Here is a 13895-nt window from a genome sequence, read left to right on the forward strand (position 1 = left end):
GTACGGCGCGGGGCGCCCTCAGGCCGCCGCCCTGGGAGCCGCCATCTTGGGGGCCGCTCCTCCCTTCTCCCCCGCCCCGTCCCCGAGCCGGCCCCGAGAAAGCGGCGGGGCCGCCGCCCAAGGCCTCTCCCCGCCGGCGGGGCCTCCCCTCGCCGCCGCCCCCGACGGGCGCCGGGGCTAGACGCCGGAGCGCCGGCTGTACGGCAGAGGGAGCGACCGCGGCCGGGCGCTCATGCCTCCTCCCTGGGAGCCGCCATCTTGTGTGGAGCGGCAACAACTAAACATGGCGGCGGCGGACGGGCCCGGGGGCGGGGCCCGGTGACGTCATCCTTTCCGCCCACAGGCGCCCTTAAAGGGCAACCACCCTCCCGCCCCTCAACCGTGAGCCGGGCCCCGACTTCATCATCATCATCAAAGATCGTATTTATTGAGCGCTTACTAATCAATCAATCGTATTTATTGAGCGCTTACTAGGTGCAGAGCACTGTACTAAGCGCTTGGGAAGTACAAGTTGGCAACACATAGAGACGGTCCCTACCCAACAGTGGGCTCACAGTCTAAAAGGGGGAGACAGAGAACAGAATCAATCAATCAATCAATCGTATTTATTGAGCGCTTACTAGGTGCACAGCACTGTACTAAGCGCTTGGGAAGTACAAGTTGGCAACACATAGAGACAGTCCCTACCCAACAGTGGGCTCACAGTCTAAAAGGGGCAGAGAACAGAATCAATCAATCAATCGTATTTATTGAGCGCTTACTAGGTGCAGAGCACTGTACTAAGCGCTTGCGAAGTACAAGTTGGCAACACATAGAGACAGTCCCTACCCAACAGTGGGCCCACAGGCTAAAAGGGGGAGACAGAGAACAGAATCAATCAATCAATCAATCAATCGTATTTATTGAGCGCTTACTAGGTGCAGAGCACTGTACTGAGCGCTTGGGAAGTACGAATTGGCAACATATAGAGACAGTCCCTACCCAACAGTGGGCTCACAGGCTAAAAGGGGGAGACAGAGAACAGAACCAAACGTACCAACAAAATAAAATAAATAGGATAGAAATGTACAAGTAAAATAAATAAATAAATAAATAGAGTGATAAATATGTACAGCCATATATACAGGTGCTGTGGGGAAGGGAAGGAGGTAAGATGGGGGGATGGAGAGGGGGACGAGGGGGAGAGGAAGGAAGGGGCTCAGTCTGGGAAGGCCTCCTGGAGGAGGTGAGCTCTCCTTACTACGTGCAGAGCACTGTGCAAATTGGCAACATATAGAGACAGTCTCTACCCAACAGTGGGGTTCCCGCCCCCCCCGCCGGAAGCCGCCATTTTAGCCCCTCCTCCGCCGCCGCGGGGGTCACCCGTTTTCTGCAGCGACACAAAACAAAAATGGCGGCAGCACAACCGCGGGAATCCCCGGATGAACGTAGTCAACGCTCATGAACGTCCCCCTGCCTATTTAACGCCTCTGTCTGGGCCGCCGACAATGGCATTAGAAGGAAGTCGCGCCCTAGTTTGGTCCAGGGACCCGGAGGGGGCTGCAAAAGAAGGCAACCGAGGAGGTTGGATTCACGCCTCCTTGCTGGGAGCCGCCATCTTTGCTCTTCAAAACAAACATGGCGGCGGCGGCGGCGGAAATACCCGGATGAGGGTTGTCCAATTTTTTTAAAAAATGGAGGCGGGGGGAAGACGTCAACATGGCGACTCCCGCGGAAGGGCCCGGATCATCATCATCATCATCAATCGTATTTATTGAGCGCTTACTGTGTGCAGAGCACTGTACTAAGCGCTTGGGAAGGACAAGTTGGCAACATATAGAGAGAGTCCCAGAGTCACACAGCTGACAGTTGGTGGAGCTGGGATCTGAACCCATGACCTCTGACTCCAAAGGCCGGGCTCTTTCCACTGAGCCACTCGTCTTAATCCCCTTTTAGACTGTGAGCCCACTGTTGGGTAGGGACTGTCTCTATGTGATGCCAGTTTGTACTTCCCAAGCGCTTAGTACAGTGCTCTGCACATAGTAAGCGCTCAATAAATACGATTGATTGATTGATTGATTAATCCCCATTTTCCAGATGAGGGAACTGAGGCCCAGAGAAGTGAAGTGACTTGCCCAAAGTCACACAGCTGACAGTTGGTGGAGCTGGGATCTGAACCCATGACCTCTGACTCCAAAGGCCGGGCTCTTTCCACTGAGCCGCTCGTCTTAATCCCCATTTTCCAGATGAGGGAACTGAGGCCCAGAGAAGTGAAGTGACTTGCCCAAAGTCACACAGCTGACAAGTGGCGGAGCCGGGATTTGAACCCATGACCTCTGACTCCAAAGGCCGGGCTCTTTCCACTGAGCCGCTCGTCTTAATCCCCATTTTCCAAATGAGGGAACTGAGGCCCAGAGAAGTGAAGTGACTTGCCCAGAGTCACACAGCTGACAAGTGGTGGAGCTGGGATTTGAACCCATGACCTCTGACTCCAAAGGCTGGGCTCTTTCCACTGAGCCGCTCGTCTTAATCCCCATTTTCCAGATGAGGGAACTGAGGCCCAGAGAAGTGAAGTGACTTGCCCAAAGTCACACAGCTGACAAGTGGCGGAGCCGGGATTTGAACCCATGACCTCTGACTCCAAACCCCGGGCTCTTTCCACTGAGCCACGCTGCTTCTCAGGGTGAAAGACGGTGACTCGGGGTTATTGCCGTTTAACGTTCAGGTGCTGGACTGCGTGAACCATCGCATTAAATAAGGTTTCAATAGCAGTTGTCCCTCCCTCTTAGACAGGAAACCCCATGAGTGCCCTCACTCAATCAATCAATCAATCGTATTGAGCGCTTACTGTGTGCAGAGCACTGGACTAAGCGCTTGGGAAGTACAATTGGCAACATATAGAGACAGTCCCTACCCAACAGTGGGCTCACTTGAGAACTGTCTGCTGTGTGACCTTGGGCGAGTCGCTTCCCTTCTCTGAGCCTCAGTTCCCTCATCTGGAAAATGGGGATGAAGCCTGGGAGCCCCACGTGGGACAACCTGATCACCTTGTATCCCCCCCCAGTGCTTAGAACAGTGCTTTGCACGTAGTAAGCGCTTAACAAATGCCATCAATCAATCAATCAATCAATCGTATTTATTGAGCGCTTACTGTGTGCAGAGCACTGGACTAAGTGCTTGGGAAGTACAAGTTGGCAACATATAGAGACAGTCCCTACCCAACAGTGGGCTCACAGTCTAGAAGGGGGAGACAGAGAACAAAACCAAACATATTAACAAAATAAAATAAATAGAATAGACATGTACAAGTAAAATAAATAGAGTAATAAATATGTACAAACATATATACATATATACAGGTGCTGTGGGGAAGGGAAGGAGGAAGGATAATCATCATTATTATTACGAGAAGTCAATCGTATTTATTGAGCATTTACTGTGTGCAGAGCACTGTAATAAGCGCTTGGGTAGTACAAGTCAGCAACACAAACCTCTAACTAGTTAGAGAAACCTAACTAGTTAGAGAAACCTCTAACTAGTTAAGGCTTCGGTAGCCTCCAGAGGCTGTGGGCCTGGAATCAAGACCGAAATTATTTTATGCAGAGCACTGTACTAAGCGCTTGGGAAGTACAAGTCGGCAACACAAACCTCTAACTAGTTAGAGAAACCTCTAACTAGTTAGGGCTTCGGTAGCCTCCAGAGGCTGTGGGCCTGGAATCAAGACCGAAATTATTTTAAATCATGTGTGTGCAGGCCTTAAGTGGAGCTAGGGGAAGGTGTGATTTTACATGTTCGGAGTGGGAGAGGATGTTGCGCTCTTGGGAGCCATTTTAGCCCCTTTACACTGGGAGCCGTGGAGCCCGGCAGGGAGAAAAAAACATCTTTCAGCAGGATTGGTCCTTTGAAATGCTTCCCTGTCAAACGGCGGCGGAAGAGCGATACAATCAAGTGCTTTTTCCCCTGAGAACTAGCTCTCTTCCTCCCTTCAAGGCCCTGCTGAGAGCTCACCTCCTCCAGGAGGCCTTCCCAGACTGAGCCCCTTCCTTCCTCTCCCCCTCGTCCCCCTCTCCATCCCCCCAGCTTACCTCCCTCCCTTCCCCACAGCACCTGTATATATGTATATGTTTGTACATATTTTTTACTCTATTTATTTATTTATTTAATTTATTTCTACATATCTATTCTATTTTATTTTGTTAGTATGTTTGGTTTTGTTCTCTGTCTCCCCTTTTTAGACTGTGAGCCCACTGTTGGGTAGGGACTGTCTCTATATGTTGCCAATTTGTACTTCCCAAGCGCTTAGTACAGTGCTCTGCACATAGTAAGCGCTCAATAAATACGATTGATGATGATGATGATGATTAAAAACTGAAGGACTGACTCACTCAAAAGGAACCGCTTTTTTGGTGTCGTACTTACTAGCAGTGTCTTATTTTAGCCCCACCTCTTTAGATGTCACGGTTTCTTTCGCCAACAAAGGAAGACGGGGGCGGAGCAGATGCCCGGATAAAACTTGTTGCGTTAAAACCGACATGGCCGTTTCGGTTCGTCCGTTCCCGCCCCTTCCCTTCTCCTCCGTGAACCATCCATCAATCGTATTTATTGAGCGCTTACTGTGTACAGGGCACTGTACTAAGCGCTTAAACCATCAATTGGATCTGGAGCCCCCGGCCAGACGAGGAAGAGTTTCGTGTCCCCGGCCGTACTTTGCTTCATTATTAAAGTTTTTGGATTTTCCTCGGGACATTTACCACTTTGATATCCCTTAAAACAAGTGAGGAAAGAACCCCCACTTCGCCCAAGTCATTCATTCAATCGCATTTATCAATCAATCAATCGTATTTATTGAGCGCTTACTATGTGCAGAGCACTGTACTAAGCGCTTGGGAAGTACAAATTGGCAACACATAGAGACAGTCCCTACCCAACAGTGGGCTCACAGTCTAAAAGGGGGAGACGGAGAACAAAACCAAACAGACTAACAAAATAAATAGACTAGATAGGTACAAGTAAAATAAATAGAGTAATAAATATGTACAAACATATCTACATATATACAGGTGCTGTGGGGAAGGGAAGGAGGTGAGATGGGGGATGGAGAGGGGGACGAGGGGGAGAGGAAGGAAGGGGCTCAGTCTCGCCCCCCTGTCCGTCCCCCACATCTTACCTCCTTCCCTTCCCCACAGCACCTGTATATATGTTTGTACATATTTATTACTCTATTTATTTTACTTGTACCTATCTATTCTATTTATTTTATTTTGTTAGTATGTTTGGTTTTGTTCTCTGTCTCCCCCTTTTAGACTGTGAGCCCACTGTTGGGTAGGGACTGTCTCTCTATGTTGCCAACCTGTACTTCCCAAGCGCTTAGTCCAGTGCTCTGCACACAGTAAGCGCTCAATAAATACGATTGACTGATTGATTGATTGAGCCGGCGGGAGCGGCCATCTTGTCCAATTCCCTTCCCTCCCCCCAGAACAAACATGGCTCCCTTAGCCCCGGATGTTGTCAAGAAACCGAGTCCGGATAGGGCGTTCAGCTTCCCCGGGGGTTCGATGGGGCGAACGGTCAAAAAGACGGCTCCGAAAGAAACGTGAGGCCGAAATAGTCCCCATTTTATTCCCCCTCATCCCCTGCCCCCATTAGGCCTGTCTTTACCACCCCATTTGGCAGGCCTTCCGCCTCCTCCATTAACCACGCCCTTGTTCGCCCGCAGCCCCGTCCAATGAGCAGCGGGGATTTTCGAGGCTCCCGCAGCCCCGTCCAATGATCAGCGGGGATTTTCGGGGCTCCCGCAGCCCCGTCCAATTAGCAGCGGGGATTTTCGAGGCTCCGCTCCTTCTGTCTTCCTTGTGCGCATGCGCCCTTTCTGTTTTTTCCACATACCCCCCCTCCCCACAGAAAAGGTGCCCGAAGTGCCCGGATGTTCATGACGGTTAGTTTCGGCGCCAAAATAATAATGTTGGCATTTATTAGGCGCTTACTATGTGCGAAGCACTGTTCTAAGCGCTGGGGAGGTTACAAGGGGATCAGGTTGTCCCACAGGGGGTTCACAATCTTCATCCCCATTTTACAGATGAGGTAACTGAGGCAATCAGTCATATTTATTGAGCGCTTACTGTGTGCAGAGCACTGTACTAAGCGCTTGGGAAGTCCAAGTCGGCAACATACAGAGACAGTCCCTACCCAACAGTGGGCCCACAGTCTAGAAGGGGGAGACAGAGAACAGAACCAAACATATTAACAAAATAAAATAAATAGAATAGATATGTACAAGTAAAATAAATAGAGTAATAAATATGTACAAACATATGTACAGATAAATAAGTTCTGTTGTGACCACTCTCTGCTTTTATCGCAACACCCCTGATTTTGGACGAACAAACTACAGTTGAGTAAGTGAGCAAATGACCACCTGCGTTAGTCTGCCCATTTTTCACAACATCATTGCAAAGCACTGTTCTAAGCGCTGGGGAGGTTACAAGGTGATCAGGTTGTCCCACGGGGGTTCACAGTCTTCATCCCCATTTTACAGATGAGGTCACTGAGGCCCAGAGAAGCGAAGTGACTTGCCCAAAGTCACACAGCTGACAGTCGGCGGAGCCACGAGGGTGTTGAGGCGAGAGGCGGTGATGTTTGAGGAGAATTAGTCGTGCTATTCAGAGTGTCTCCAACGATCGAGTCCTGATTCCCTTTAATCAATCAATCAATCGTATTTATTGAGCACTTACTGTGTGCAGAGCACTGGACTAAGCGCTTGGGAAGTACAAGTTGACAACATATAGAGACAGTCCCTACCCAACAGTGGGCTCACAGTCTAAAAGGGGGAGACAGAGAACAAAACCAAACATACTAACAAAATCAAATAAATAGAATAGATATATACAAGTAAAATAGAGTAATAAATATGTACAAACATATATACAGGTGCTGTGGGGAAGGGAAGGAGGTAAGATGGGGGGATGGAGAGGGGGAGAGGAAGGAAGGGGCTCAGTCTGGGAAGGCCTCCTGGAGCAGGTGAGCTCTCAGTAGGGCCTTGAAGGGAGGAAGAGAGCTAGGCACAGAGGCACAGAGAAGTTAAGTGACTTGCCCGAAGTCACACAGCTGACAGTTGGTGGAGCCATGAGGGTGTTGAGGCGAGAGGCGGTGATGTTTGAGGAGAATTAGTCGTGTTATTCAGAGTGTCTCCAACGATCGAATCCTAATTCCCTTTAAGGTTCAAGACGACACTTTTTGAGATCGAGGAGAACTCTTTTATCCTGCCACAATCTGGGTAATGCCATGCCTATATTCATTCATTAATTCATTCAATCGTATTAATTGAGCGCTTACTGTGGACTGAGCGCTTGGAAGATACAAATCGGCAACATCTAGAGACGGTCCCTACCCAACAACGAGCTCACAGTCTAGAAGGGGGAGACTGACCAAAAAAAACAAGTAGACAGGTGTCAATAACGTCAGAATAAATAGAATTATAGCTATATATACATCATTAGTAAAATAAATGGAGTAGTATGTACAAATATACACAAAGGCTGCGGGGAGGGGAAGGGCAGAGGGGAGGAGGAGAGGAAAAAGGGGGGCTGAGTCTGGGAAGGCCTCCTGGAGGAGGTGAGCTTTCAGTAGGGCTCTGAAGAAAGCTATAATGATGGTATTTGTTAAGCGCTTACTACATGCAAAGCACTGTTTTAAGCGCCAGGGAGGTTACAAGGTGATCAGGTTGTCCCACGGGGGGGCTCACAGTTTGAATCCCCCTTTTACAGATGAGGGAACTGAGGCACAGAGAAGTTGACTTGCTCAAAGTCACACAGCTGACAGTTGGAGGAGGCTGGATTTGAACCCATGACCTCTGACTCCCAAACCCGTGCTCTTTCCACTGAGCCACGCTGCTTCCTCTTTATCTTGAGGAAGTTGCTGCATTGTACTTTCCGAGCACTCTCATTCATTCATTCAATCTTATTTATTGAGCGCTTACTGTGTGCAGAGCACTGTACTAAGCGCTTGGGAAGTACAAGTTGGCAACATATAGAGACGGTCCCTACCCAACAGCGGGCTCACGGTCTAGAAGACTAGTACATTCATTCATTCGTATTTATTGAGCGCTTACTGTGTGCAGAGCACTGTACTAGGTGCTTGGGGAGTACAAGTTGGCAACATATAGAGACGGTCTCTACCCAACAGCAGGCTCACAGTCTAGAATCAATCAATCGTATTTATTGAGCGCTTACTGTGTGCAGAGCACTGTACTAAGCGCTTGGGAAGTACAAGCTGGCAACATATAGAGACAGTCCCTACCCAACAGTGGGCTCACAGTCTAGAAGGGGGAGACAGAGAACAAAACCAAACATACTGACAAAATAAAATAAATAGAATAGATAGGTACAAGTAAAATAAATAAATAAATAAGTAAAATAAATAAATGAGAGTAATAGTAAAATAGATTAATAGACTAGTACAGTACTAGTACTAACACTTAGTAGGGTGCTCTACACCCAGTAAGCACACAATAAATATGAATGAAGTTATGAAACCTCTCCAAAGGGTGCAGGGGAAGGGAGGGGTTTATATGCCCGATCATTTCTTAGACATTGTCATAATTATGCTACCAAGGGAACAACTAGGATAAGTAGAAGTGCTTGGCGGGGTTTGGAGAAGGGGGAAAATGATTGGCAGTGGTACGCTGATTAGGGCTCTGTGTCTTTATGCATAATTTTACCCATTGGGATAGCTGCTGCAATCGTCAGCCAGTCATATTTATTGAGCACTTACTGTGTCCGGAGCACTGTACTAAGTGCTTGGGAGAGTACAAAATAATAAGTGTGTAGCCACGCAGGGTGCCACTTTGCAGGTACAAATTACAACTTTTCCAAACAAAAGTGGCCTTATTATGGAACCTGGTTGTTCCGAACCTGTCAAATTACCCATGTGATGGCTTTGAAATGTCCCTCGACATTGTGTCATGATTTCTGGGTGCAATTTTGACAAGCAGTGTTATTCCTCCATCAGTGAGCCAGAAAATGATTCCCCTCACCTCCAAGAATACCCAGCTTTCTACAATATGCATTCCCATTGCATGATTTGGGTGTAACAGGATGGAAGCATTGAAGATGTTTTTTCCACATCTCGAGTCAGTTCTGGTTTGTAACAGTATTTGTTAAGTGCTTACTAAGTGCCAGGCACTGTACTAAGCACCAGTTGGACACAGTCCCTGCCCTGGGACTCAGCCTTAATCCCCCTTTTATAGATGAGGGAACTGAGGCCCAGAGAAGTGAAATGACTTGTCCAAGGTCACATAGCAGACAAGAGGTGAAGCCGGGACTAGAACCCAGATCCTTCTGATTCCCTGCTTGATTCACGTTAGCGCAAGTAGATTTAAAATGAGAAGAACAGTTGCGCTCATGCGACATGAGGCAGGTCATGGTGTCAGATAAGTGATGTGATGTGTTAATGTTTCACTGCCTCAGCCTTAATTTTTTATTTTGTATTGTACTGAACCAAAAAGTTATTTGAGCTTGAGTTTCTGCAACTTTACATTAATATAATAATAATAATAATAATAGCACTTGTTAAGCACTTACTATGTGCAGAGCACTGTTCTAAGCGCTGGGGGGATACAAGGTGATCAAGTTGCCCCACGTGGGGCTCACAATCTTTTAATCCCCATTTTACAGATGAGGTAACTGAGGCTCAGAGAAGTTAAGTGACTGGCCCAAGGTCACACAGCAGACATGCGGCGGAGTCAGGATTTGAATCCATGACCTCTGACTCCAAAGCCCGTGCTCTTTCCACTGAGCCACAATGCTTCACTAAAGTAGTAAGTGCCAAGCGTGTAAAGCATTCTATTGGTAATGTAGTAATGCACACAGTAATTCATTCATTCAATCGTATTTATTGAGCGCTTACTGTGTGTGGAGCACTGGACTAAGCGCTTGGGAAGTACGAGTCGGCAACATCTAGAGACGGTCCCTACCCAACAGTGGGCTCACAGTCTAGAAGGGGGAGACAGAGAACAAAACATTAACAAAATAGGATAAATATGTACAAATAGAGTAATAAATACATACAAACATATATACAGGTGCAGTAATGTAGGAATCAGCATCAAAAATGAGAGTCACGGTGGCATTTTTCAACCTCTTACTTCCTGACCCATCAGTTTCCATTGAATTCAGCAATTTCAGTGTTGAAATCTCCACCCTCGTGTTAGAAGGAAAATTCCTGACCGCTTTCTGACAAGCAGTTGTTCAATCAGAATAGTAGTGTAAATTTTGCAGGCTGCTAGTGCCTTAAGACAGAAGCAGGGAGTTATAGCCTATCATTTATTGTAATTGGGCAACTTTATCAGGGTCCTGGCCCAACGGAATCCAAACACGGTGACAAACAAACCTGATCACCTTGTATTCCCCCGCCAGTACTTAGAACAGTGCTTTGCACTTAGTAAGCGCTTAAATTATTTATTTCTGTACATATTTATTCTATTCATTTTATTTTGTTAATATGTTTTGTTTTGTTGTCTGTCTCCCCCTTCTAGACTGTGAGCCCGCTGTTGGGTAGGGACCTTCTCTATATGTCGCCAACTTGTACTTCCCAAGCGCTTAGTACAGTGCTCTGCACACAGTAAGTGCTCAATAAATACGACTGAATGAATGAAACAGTGTGGCCTAGCGGAAAGAACACAGGCCTGAGAGTCAGAGATCCTGGGTTCTACTCCCAGTTCCGCCACTTACCTGCTGTGATCTTGGGCAACCCACTTCCCTTCCTGCACCACAGTTTGCCGAGCTGTAAAATGGGGATTCAATGCCTGTTCTCCCTCCTCCTTAAAACTGTAAGCCCCGTTCGGGAAAGGGACAGTGTCTGACCTGATTAACTTGTATCTATCCAAGGGCTTAAAACAGTGCTTGACACATAGTAGGTGCTTAAAATCCTAACACCCCCCCCCCAAAAAAAAAAAAAAACCCAAAATTTTTGAAAGCCAGGAGTGTAGCATCCAAAATAAAGTTAACATTTTTCTAGGCAATCAGTGCTGGGCTGCACCAACCCTACTCACCAGAACATGCCTGGCCAACACTACTTCTGAAGTAATTCTCTGTACCAGGGTACTACTCAATCTTATTTATTGAGCACTTACTGTGTGTAGAGCACTGTACTAAGCACTTGGGAAGTACAAGTCGGCAACACATAGAGACAGTCCCTACCCAACAGCAGGCTCACACTCTAGAAGACTCATGACATTCCCAGTTGAGTTCCTGAAGGGAGCTAAGCTCCAGCGCCTAGTACACTGCCTGGCACACAGTAAATGCTTAACAAATGCCCTAAATAAAGGTCTGTGTGGGAATGTCACCCTGACCTGACAACAGTACCTTGGATTGTTACGATTTCTGGCACTTATCCTCTCCTGTCCCTCTCTAGGAAGTGTTTGTGGCTATATACCTCTCGGGCTATGAAGGTATCAGATTGGGGAGAGAAGAAAAGGAGATTGATGTTTAATTGGGAGCAGGTTTCCCTCTATCACTGGCTGCCAATTGCCCTTTGAATCACCTCCACCTTGTAATTGGTTGGGAAATCCTAGCTAATTACAGCAGTTGGGATGATCCCCCCCACACACACACACAGTCTCTGTCTCTCCCTGCTCTCTTCCTCTCTTTCCCCTGCTAAATGACTGTTAGCTCAATCAATCAAGCATATTTATTGAGCACTTACTGTGTGCAGAGCACTGTACTAAGCACTTGGGAAGTACAAGTTGGCAACATATAGAGACAGTCCCTACCCAACAGTGGGCTCACAGTTCATTGTGGGCAGGGTACTGTCTACTGAGTCTTGTTTTATTGTACTCTCCCAAGTGCTTAGTACAGTGTTCTGCACTTCTGTAAATACCATTGATATATATATATATATATATCATCTGTTCCATACTTGCAACCCTGTGGATGCGTCCTACCCTATTCGGTAGTGTAGCCCAGCAAATTTACCACGTTTTCTATTCCCTTGCCCTAGCAGGATGAGCGGAACATTCTTTCATTCATTCATTCAGTCGTATTTATTGAGCACTTACTGCATGGACAGTTCATACATCAATCAATCAATCGTATTTATTGAGCGCTTACTGTGTGCAGAGCACTGTACTAAGCGCTTGGGAAGTACAAGTTGGCAACATATAGAGACGGTCCCTACCCAACAGTGGGCTCGCAGTCTAGAAGGGGAAGACAGAGAACAAAACATATTAACAAAATAAATAGAATAGATATGTACAAGTAAAAATCAATCATATTTATTGAGCGCTTACTGTGTTCAGAGCACTGTACTAAGTGCTTTGGAAGTACAAGTTGGCAACATATACAGACAGTCCCTACCCAACAGTGGGCTTGCAGTCTAGAAGGGGGAGACAGAGAACAAAACATATTAAAATAAAATAAATAGAATAGATATGTACAAGTAAAATCAATCAATCGTATTTATTGAGCGCTTACTGTGTGCAGGCCACTGGACTAAGCGCTTGGGAAGTACAAGTTGGCAACATATAGAGACAGTCCCTACCCAACAGTGGGCTCACAGTCTAGAAGGGGGAGACAGAGAACAAAACATATTAACAAAATAAAATAAATAGAATAGATATGTACAAGTAAAATCAATCAATCAATTGTATTTATTGAGCGCTTACTATGTTCAGAGCACTGTACTAAGCGCTTCGGAAGTACAAGTTGGCAACATATAGAGACGGTCCCTACCCAACAGTGGGCTCGCAGTCTAGAAAGGGGAGACAGAGAACAAAACCAAACATACTAACAAAATAAAATAAATAGAATAGATATGTAGAAGTAAAATCAATCGTATTTATTGAGAGCTTACTGTGTGCAGAGCACTATACTAAGTGCTTGGGAAGTCCAAGTTGGCAACATATAGAGACAGTCCCAACCCAACAGTGGGCTCACAGTCTAGAAGGGGATACATGAAAGGTGCTGCCTTTTTATCATGGAGACTAACTAGCCTGTGGTGGAGAAATAGAAAAGCTCAGACCTTCTGAGCCTAGATACTGATGTTCTAGCCACTCAAACCGTTTTGAGTGTAGCATTCTTGTTAGGTGAATAAAGAGTTCATTTCTTGTTAAAAATGAGTGGAATTAAGTATTTAAACAAATAAGGCCAGGCAGTACTTTATATTCCCTGGGAAGTGATCATTAGTTGAAGAGTTTGAGAGGAAGAATAGTCCAGAAGAAAGAGCATAGGATGGAGTCAGGATCTCTGGGTTCTAATCCCAGCTTTAACCCTCAAGTGTGACCCTGGATAAGTCACTTAAGTCACTTCCTCACCTGTAAAATGGGGATAAACTTGAATGGGGATGAAATGAGTATCCACCTACTCTCTCCACTTCTTAGATTGTGAGTCCTGTGTAGGACAGGGTTACCTTGTATCCCCCAGCGCTTAGAAAAGTGCTTGGCACATAGTAAGCGCTTAACAAATGCCATCATTATTATTATCTATGCCGGCACTTAGCACAGAACGTTGTCACTGAGGAGGCATTTAATAAATATCATTAATAAAGAGAGAAGATGGAGTGCTTTCAAAGCCCCTGAGGAATTTCATCTTTCTAGGCACAAATTTGCAGGTGGACGAGGCTCTTTCAAGTGTACTCTTTCCTCTGTGGGGAGGTGGAGGACAACAACAGAGAGAATTTCTCCCCAAAACCCAACCTCTACCTCAGTAACAAACCAAGCCTTTTCTGGGAAAGTAAAATAATAATAATAATAATAATGATGGCATTTATTAAGTGCTTACTATGTGCAAAGCACTGTTCTAAACGCTTGGGAGATTACAAGGTGATCAGGTTGCCCCACATGGGGTTCACAGTCTTCATCCCCATTTTACAGATGAGGTAACTGAGGCCCAGAGAAGTGAAGTGACTTGCCCAAAGTCACATAG

General features: G+C 46.4%; 1 protein-coding gene across 2 annotated transcripts in view; it reads left to right on the forward strand.

The window, feature by feature from the left end:
- The first annotated feature begins 5883 nt into the window (after positions 1 to 5883).
- The window catches only part of TMEM187 (transmembrane protein 187), a 15143-nt gene continuing 7131 nt past the window's right edge, over positions 5884 to 13895 (forward strand). Inside the window, exon 1 of one of the 2 annotated variants that reach the window (XM_038748126.1) lies at positions 5884 to 5914. The gene's annotated coding sequence lies outside the window, so the exon portion shown is untranslated. Of the gene's footprint in view, positions 5915 to 7183; positions 7253 to 13895 lie in introns of those variants that run through there. The other variant, XM_038748127.1, reaches the window with a different exon arrangement.

The sequence above is a fragment of the Tachyglossus aculeatus genome, chromosome 6, assembly GCF_015852505.1.
Source record: "Tachyglossus aculeatus isolate mTacAcu1 chromosome 6, mTacAcu1.pri, whole genome shotgun sequence".
Lineage (NCBI taxonomy): Eukaryota > Metazoa > Chordata > Mammalia > Monotremata > Tachyglossidae > Tachyglossus > Tachyglossus aculeatus.